At 39.2% G+C, this 7947-nt stretch overlaps 1 protein-coding gene across 3 annotated transcripts in view; it reads right to left on the bottom strand.

Annotated features, from left to right (window-relative positions):
- Positions 1-601, bottom strand: part of CAB39L (calcium binding protein 39 like) — a 149373-nt gene extending 148772 nt beyond the window's left edge. For 2 of the 3 annotated variants that reach the window (XM_019650867.1, XM_019650869.1), the window contains exon 1: positions 542-601. The gene's annotated coding sequence lies outside the window, so the exon portion shown is untranslated. Of the gene's footprint in view, positions 1-94; positions 513-541 lie in introns of those variants that run through there. The other variant, XM_019650868.1, reaches the window with a different exon arrangement.
- Between the last annotated feature and the right edge of the window lie 7346 nt (positions 602-7947).

Here is a 7947-nt window from a genome sequence, read left to right as displayed (position 1 = left end):
ACCAAATGGCCTTAGTCAGAGGATACCTAGAGAGCAAACACTTTAGCAGCCACTCCCTCCCAATCTACAGAAAATGAAGACGTCTCTTTCGAACCTGAAGATCATGGTGAGGCATCTCCCGCTCTCTCTTGCTTCCACTAATTACTAGCCTTGTTCCTTTCTGAACCAGGCAGTCGATCAGCCAACCTCCTTTGTTAGCAAAGGAGGCGGACAGTCAGAATCTTTGAGACAAAGATGATTGGAATTGCTCCCAGAATTCAAGGAGTCAGTGTAAGGCATCAGAGCCCCCGCCAAGCATTAAACAATGACGAACAAACCGAAGCCTGGGATTCCCACCACTACCACCACCATTCATCATCGCTCTATCGAGGGCTGAGAATCAGGCCAGGAAGACCTTTCCCTTTCAGAGAAATGAGAAGACCCTCAGGCCCCTCCTCCACAGCTCCCCCAGGACTCCTCTACACCTTGAGCCGCTAAGCAAGCTTTTAACCGCCAAGAAGCCCAGTCTCCGCCACACACAAGATGGCAGCCCAACACCTACCGGAGGAAACAGCTGCGCCACCACTCCAGCGATGCCGGCTCTCGACTGCGGGTATCCCCATTGGTCCAGCCAGAGAGCGCGAGACAACCCGAGAACGCTGACAGCCAATCGGGAGGCAGCGCGCTCCGGCGCCGTCGCGTTACCCGCGGTATGGGCACGGAGTTCTAGGGCGTGGACCCGGGGTGTGCAACCAATGGGCACCCAGCCAGGCGGTGGGATCCGTTGGTGTCCGACTCCTCCCATTTAGGGTTCGCCTTTGGTAGACCTGAATGTTATAGATTGGGTGGTCGTCCCTCCCCGGATGAGGCTCAGGGTGACAGTTGTTGCCGAGGAGAGAGCTAGTAAATGGTGAAGTACTTCCTGGCCAGGGGGCACCTAGTGCCGTGGAGTCTTGGTGGAGTAGAATCGGAGAGGAGCCTGACCACCTGGGAAACCCAGCCTCGCTAACGGAGCGGGCGGAGTACAACCCTCAGGTCTAGCGGGCGGCGTGGAAAACGCAGTGGAGCGTGTAGCCTAGGCACAGCCGTAGGTGGCCCCCGGCGGGTCCTCCGGCCCAGGACCTGGGAACGGGGCGGAGCTCAGCCGCGTGGATCCTAGCCCTTGCAACCTCCTATCTCCTTTCACCCACGTGCAGTCCTGGGCTGGAGAGGGGACTGCGGGCGCACTGAGTTCTCAACTCCTAGTGCAGTCTATCTCGCGTTGTACACCTTAATGTGATGTGATTCCTAAGCAGCTGGGAACCCGAGGCTGTAAAAGGGGCTGCAGGAAATGGACTGCAGTATAAAATCCAGAAGCAGAACTTGAAGGTTTAACCACTCACCCATTTCACAGGTAAGACTACACAAGTAAAATCATCTATCCAAGATCACAGAGTTGAGATCAGATCCTCAGAGCACCAGACTCTCATTAACCACTACCCAGTAAGTAATTACCCAATGCGTAATTAAAGTAAGGAACAGTATGTAATTTACTGTGCACTTTGGCATGTGGAAACCTGGAATGAGTTGTGTATGTATTCATGAATAAGAACAAGAAAAGAGGTAGCTGAAGTGGTAGAGTGGAATAATCAAAATACGTGTGCTCTGAAACCGTACTTCCTGTTTCCTTATTTTTCATTTCTGCCACTTACGTTGTCGTGCTTTAATTGCCTCACTTGTAAAACAGGCATGCTAATTTATCTGATTGTTATGCAGAATAAGAACAAATGAAGTATTTACAAGTGTGCCAGGTACATGGTTTATACTCAAGAAATGTTCATTACCGTCATAATTAAAACATGAGGAACAGAGAGGAATGGTCAGTTTTGTAAGAGCCTGTTTTTAAAATGAAAGGGACCATAAATTGAAGTGAAATTGACTATTTTTCTGCCAAATGAAAAAGTGGGAAGGGAAAAGAAGATACAAATTTTAAAATCCCTGTTACACTCCAATATATTAACACTAGTTGTATCAAGATGATGCAATTATGAGTGATTTAAATTGTCTTTATGCCATTTGGCAAATTTTCTCTAGTAAACGTGTCTTTTATAAATTTAGTTGTTTTTCAACTTTTAGAAGGTATGAACACTGGTGAGAGCTTTCTTTAAAAAGAAGCTTTTACTGAGTAGAAATTGGTATTACAGAACCTTTCTTGGAAAGCAGTTTGGCAATATGCTCCAGAAAGCTTTAAAATGCACAATCCCCTTTTGAAAATTATATACTTAATTTTTAAATAAAGTACCCTTTTTCAAAATTAGAGCTTTGCTGATAAAGAGAACAATCCACAATCCCTGAATTCCCTCTGGCTCCCTCTACTCCACAACAAAGACTGGTGCCAGAGTCTTCAAGTCCTTTTTTATACTTACAATAGGTGTATATATGCATTTGTAATTTTTTAAAAAGGGAAATAGTACTATACTATTTATATAATTCTGTAATTTCTCACTTGACAATGTTTTTACAATGTATACATGTTATTTACAGCTCATTATGTTATTTATGGCTCATTTGTTTTACTGCTGTATAGTGTTCCAGTGTATGACTGAATTAAAATATACGAGGTATGATCAGAAAATACAGTGAATGTTTAAATAAAAAAACTTATTACAGTAAAAGACACATTGCCATTAATCCCCCTCAAAATACTCACCCTTGCTTCGAACACATTTATCCCATCGTTCTTGCCACTTTCTGAAGCCGTTCTGGAAGTCCTCTTTCATGAATGTCTTGAGTTGCGCTGTCGGGGCTGCCTCGATGTCCTCAAACATTTTGACTTTGGACAAGAGCCAGAAGTCACATGGTGCCAAGCCGGTGAATAGGGTGGATGAGGACACACCGTAATGTTTTCATTTGACAGAAATTGCCATATATCAGAAGCGATGTGTGACACGGAGTGTGGTCATGATGGAGGGTGATTTACAGCACACTTTGAAACACACCTCTCAACCGTAGCTCACATCCAACTGACTGCACCGAACAAGTTGAAACGTGTCACACACTGTTACTAAGGTTTGACTTGCCGCTTCCTGTATTGAAGATCCCTACCTTTCCGTTGGATGGCACTCGGCAGCAGTATTCACCGGATTTTGTGATCATAATGGAAAGGGTCCGTGTCACACATCACTTCTGGTATACGGCAATTTCTGGCAAATAAAAACATTACTGTGTCCTCATTTACCTTATTTAATGGATCTAGCACTGTGCAACTTCTGGCTCTTCCCCAAAGTCAAAATGACCATGAAAAGTAAACATTTTGAATCAATTCAGGACATCAAGGCAGCCACAACCACGCAACTCAAGACATGAAAGAGGACTTCCAGAACTGCTTCAGAAAGTGGCAAGAATGATGGGATAAGTGTGTTCGAAGCGAGGAGTATATTGAGGGGGATTAATGGCAATGTGTCTTTTACTGTGAGAATTTTTTTTAATTTAAACATTCACTGTATTTTTTTATTCCACCTTGTATATCTCACTGATTTTCATACTAAATTCTATTTTTGATGTGTATATAGCACATTTTATTTGGCGTTCTCTTGATGGACATTAGGTTTTTCCAATTTTTCACCTTAAACACAATGCTGCAGGGGAATGCTTATATGTGTTTTCTTGTATACAATTGCTGTTTCTCAAGATATATACCTAAAGGTAGAATTGCTTGGTTTTAAGTTGTGAACATTTTTAATCTTAATAGGTCTTGCCAAATTTGTCTTCAAAATACTCCTACTAATTTACACATCCCACAAGTAGTGTTGGAATTTAGTTTCCCTATAATCTAGATCAACACAAGATATTATCTTCTTACTTTTTGCCCATCTGATGGATTAAAATGATACTCATTTTTTTTTAATTTCTCAGATTACTAGTAAGGTTACAGTATCCATGTTTATTAAACTATATTTTATGTAAAGTTCTAAAATTTCTTTTTTAAAGTACTTATTTTTCTGTGGTCTTTTTTTTTTTTTTTCTTTTTAAGATTTTATTGGGGAAGTGGAGCAGCCAAGTTGTTGTCCTTCAATCTTAGTTGCGGAGGGCGCAGTTAGCTCAGCTCCAAGTCCAGTCACCATGCGGACACCCATCAGCAGCTCACGGATGCCCAGCTCAAGGTGCCGTGTTCAATCTTAGTTGCAGGTGGGCATAGCCCACCATCCCATGTGGGAGTTGAACCAGAAACCTTGTTGCTAAGAGCACACGGTCTAACCACTGAGCCATCCGGCCGCCCATCGACAGCCCAGGGCAGCTCAGCTCAAGATGCCATGTTCAATCTTAGTTGTGGGTGGGCATAGCCCACCATCCCATGTGGGAATCAAACCGGCAACCCTGTTGCTCAGAATTTGCGCTCTTAACCAAACTGAGCCATTCAGCAGGCCCTAGTCATCTTTTTCTTAATTAAGGAGTTCTTTATGTGTCTTGGATACAGTGTCTCCTATATAATTTATAAAAATTGCTTCAGTTTCTATAGCTATGTCTTTTTTTTGTTACTACTGTTAAAATGTTGCATTTTCTTCCAACTCTTTGCTTAGCTTTTAACTTTATTTTGTTTTTTGTTTTTTTTATTCTACCAGATTTTTCTCTTCTTTACAATCTTTAGGTCTCTTTGTTTTGCTGCATTTCTCTAAGACTTCCAGTACAATATTCAATAAGAGCAGTGGTGGCAAGTGTCCTCATCCTGTGGTCTGACTTCTCATGAAAATACTTCTCATGTTTCATCATTATGATATTTGCTGCTCGGTTTTAGTAGATAGTCTTTATCAGGTTAAAGAAGTTCTCTTTTATTACTAGTTTACTCAGAGTATGCCTTCTTCCTTCCTCTCCCTAATATAGTTGTTCATTGAATACTTTTTTACATAATTTTATTTTTCTGCATCTGAGATGATAGTTTTCCTCCATTTATCTGTTAACATAGGAATTTACATTGAGAAACTTTCCAATGTTAAACTTTTGGGATATTCCAGGGATAAACCCTACATTGGTAATATACTTTTAGTCTACTGCTGCATATTTTCACTTAATTATTTTTGCTTTTATACCTGGAGTTTGCTTTTGGCCTTGAGTTTCTTTTTTTACGTGTCAAGGTTATACTAATCTAAAAAAAAAAAAGGTTGTATAGCTAGCTTCCCTTATTTTTCTTGCTCTGGAACTGTTAGTATACTATAGAAATTACCTTGAAAGTAATACTATAGCATCCCCTTGAAAGTTTTGTTGAATTCATCTATACAACTTATGGACTTGGTATGCTGAGAGTAAGAGGTGGGGATGTGTGGCGTGCAGCTTTAGTAAGATCTTCAGCTGTTCTTTTACAATTTCTTTTGTATACTTCTCTAATTGGGATTTTTACTTCTTGTGCCTATTAAGTCAATAATATTAATATTATTAAATCAATAATTCAATTAGATGTTTGTGGTAAAATTGTTCTATCCATATAAAATATTTCTCTTTGTCTCTTATTGGTTTTCATATTAAATTCTATTTTGTTGCATACGAATGTGTCTTGCATTTGCTGGTATGTCTTTTCACATCTCTTCATTCAACCGTTCAAAGATATTTTGTGTGATTTAAGTGGGTCTCATATTTAAAACTAACATAGGTAGGTTTTGCTTGTAATGCATTCTGAGAGTCTGTCTTTTAATAAGATTAACACATTCATCTTTTTTTGTGATTTTTAACATATTTGGCCTTTTTGTTGTCATCTTAGTAATTTTGTTTCTCTTCATATCTTTCACATCTTATTTTTCCGTTTTTCTTTTTAATTGAAGCTAGCACCGTTTTCTTTGTTCTACTTGTTTTCTTTTTGATAGTTTACATTTTCAACACAGTTCTTGAATTTATTTTTAACAGTCCAAATTTAATTAGTATTGATATCCTCCCTGTGAAGAACTTACGTAGTTTGCTTCTGCTTTACTTTCTTTGATCTTGCAACAACCCCCTCACATCCCCGCTTCACAAAAAGAACATAATTTTTCATGGTTTTATCTTCTAGCATTTTTGTTTCATTTGTTATTAGCATCCATTTTTAATCTGTGTTTATCTAGCATCAATGTATTTTCTTCATTTATTTGCCCACTATTGCTTCTTGTACCTCAGTACTTCCTTTTAGGTTAGTTCTTATTCAGGAACTATTTCCTTATTTCTTTCAGAGAGTCTCTGAGTGGCTCTTTGAATGTCTAAGTCTCTTTTTTTAATCCTCACTGTTGAAAGGTACCTAAGCTGAAAATAATATTCTGGGTTCAAACTTATTTTCCCTTAACTTTTGCATCTGGCATTTGTGATGAGATGTCCGATTATCAGTCTAATACACATTCCTTTCAGATAATCTAGATTTTTCTGGAAGCTTCTAAGACTTGTCTTTATTCTTGATATTCTGAAGTTTTTCCAGTTTGTTTAGTGGTGTGTATTCAGAATTTTATCCTGCTTGTTACTCAGTGGACCAATAGTGGGCTTATTTGTTTTCCAGTTCTGAGAAAGTCTTGGTCATTATTGCCTCTTCGTTCTATTTCATCCCTCCTCTTATTATTTCTTTGCTCTGTGTTTTGAGTGAAATTACTCAACTAGGCCTTCCAACTTACTAACTGGCTCTTCATTTGAGTGTGTGCTATCATTCAGTCATCTGTTGAGTTTATTCAACAACTGTTTTTATATTCAAGATATCTAATTGGGTATTTCTCAAAATTGTATATTATTCATGAATGAGGTTTCCTTCTTTAGCTCTTTGAGGATGTGAAATACTATAACATTTGTTTTAAAATTATTTACAGAATGTTCTAGTAATTCTCCTCATGAATTTAATTTAAGTCCATCAGTTTGTGGGTTTGTTAAACCTTTCATGGTGTAGCTTGCCTCATGTTTGATGACTCTCGGTTGTGCACTCATCTCCTCTGAGAGGATTTGCTCTTCCATTTGCCATGTTATGATGGTGGTTGGCATTATCTCTGCAGCTTCCCATCTGTTTCCTTTCCCCAGAGAAGTCTCACAGATTTGGTCCATAGAGAATTCCCTTTTTGTTTTCAGCAAGACTATATTTTTAACTTTTAAAAAATATTCTAACATTTCTGTGGGTTTGCTGAGACAGTAGGAGAAGAATTTATCATATATTGACTAACGTTTTGAGACTGAAAATCATTGATTTTTTTTTTACCTATTAGATCTACCTGTAGGTGTAGCACTTAAGGAAGGAAACATAGATATGCATAAAGCATATTGCAGCATTATTATACTGAAAAAATGTAAGCAATCTAAATGTTTAATATAGAGGTTTATTTATTGTACTAATTAATAATTCATTACAGTTTAATTGTTAAAATTCTTTAGTGTATTAATGTATGAATTATTGACTAAAGTATATTATACAGTCACTTAAAAGTCATATTACAAAAAATATTAATGAAGGGGGGCAATGCATGCTATGTTAGCAAAATATGTACTCGTATACTAAAATCTATATTTTAAAAGTCTGTCTACTGAAAGAATAATAATTATTGCTAGCATTTCTTGTGTCCTTTGTATGTGCCAGGCACTATCTAAGTGATTAAGTCTTATTCTCACTGCAACCTTACGAGGTAGCTAGCATTATTATCCCCATTTTAAAAGCTTTCATCAAGTATTTGTAAAGTGGGTATAGTTTATGTTAATTAAAAATATATTAAATATGGGCTGGCCGAGTGGCGCATTGGTTAAGAGCTGGCTTGGGATGCCAGAGGGCCCCGGTTCGATGCCACATACAAGGGCCAGTGACACTGCCCTCTACAGCTAAGATGCTGAACAACAGCTCAACCTGGAGCTGGGCTGCTGTGAGTCTCAGGTGACGGTGTAGGCTGCAGCCCCTGCTGCAGTGGGTTGCCATGGGCTACCGTGTGTTGCCAGCAGCCAGCGTGAGCGGCCAGCAGCCGCAGTGAGCAGCCATCTGGAAGCCGGCAACTGATCTGCCTCACCCGG

Source organism: Hipposideros armiger, unplaced genomic scaffold (assembly GCF_001890085.2).
Source record: "Hipposideros armiger isolate ML-2016 unplaced genomic scaffold, ASM189008v1 scaffold_148, whole genome shotgun sequence".
NCBI classification, from domain to species: Eukaryota; Metazoa; Chordata; class Mammalia; order Chiroptera; family Hipposideridae; genus Hipposideros; species Hipposideros armiger.
The sequence above is the reverse complement of the archived record's forward strand: the minus strand, read 5'-3'. Positions and strand labels throughout refer to the sequence as shown.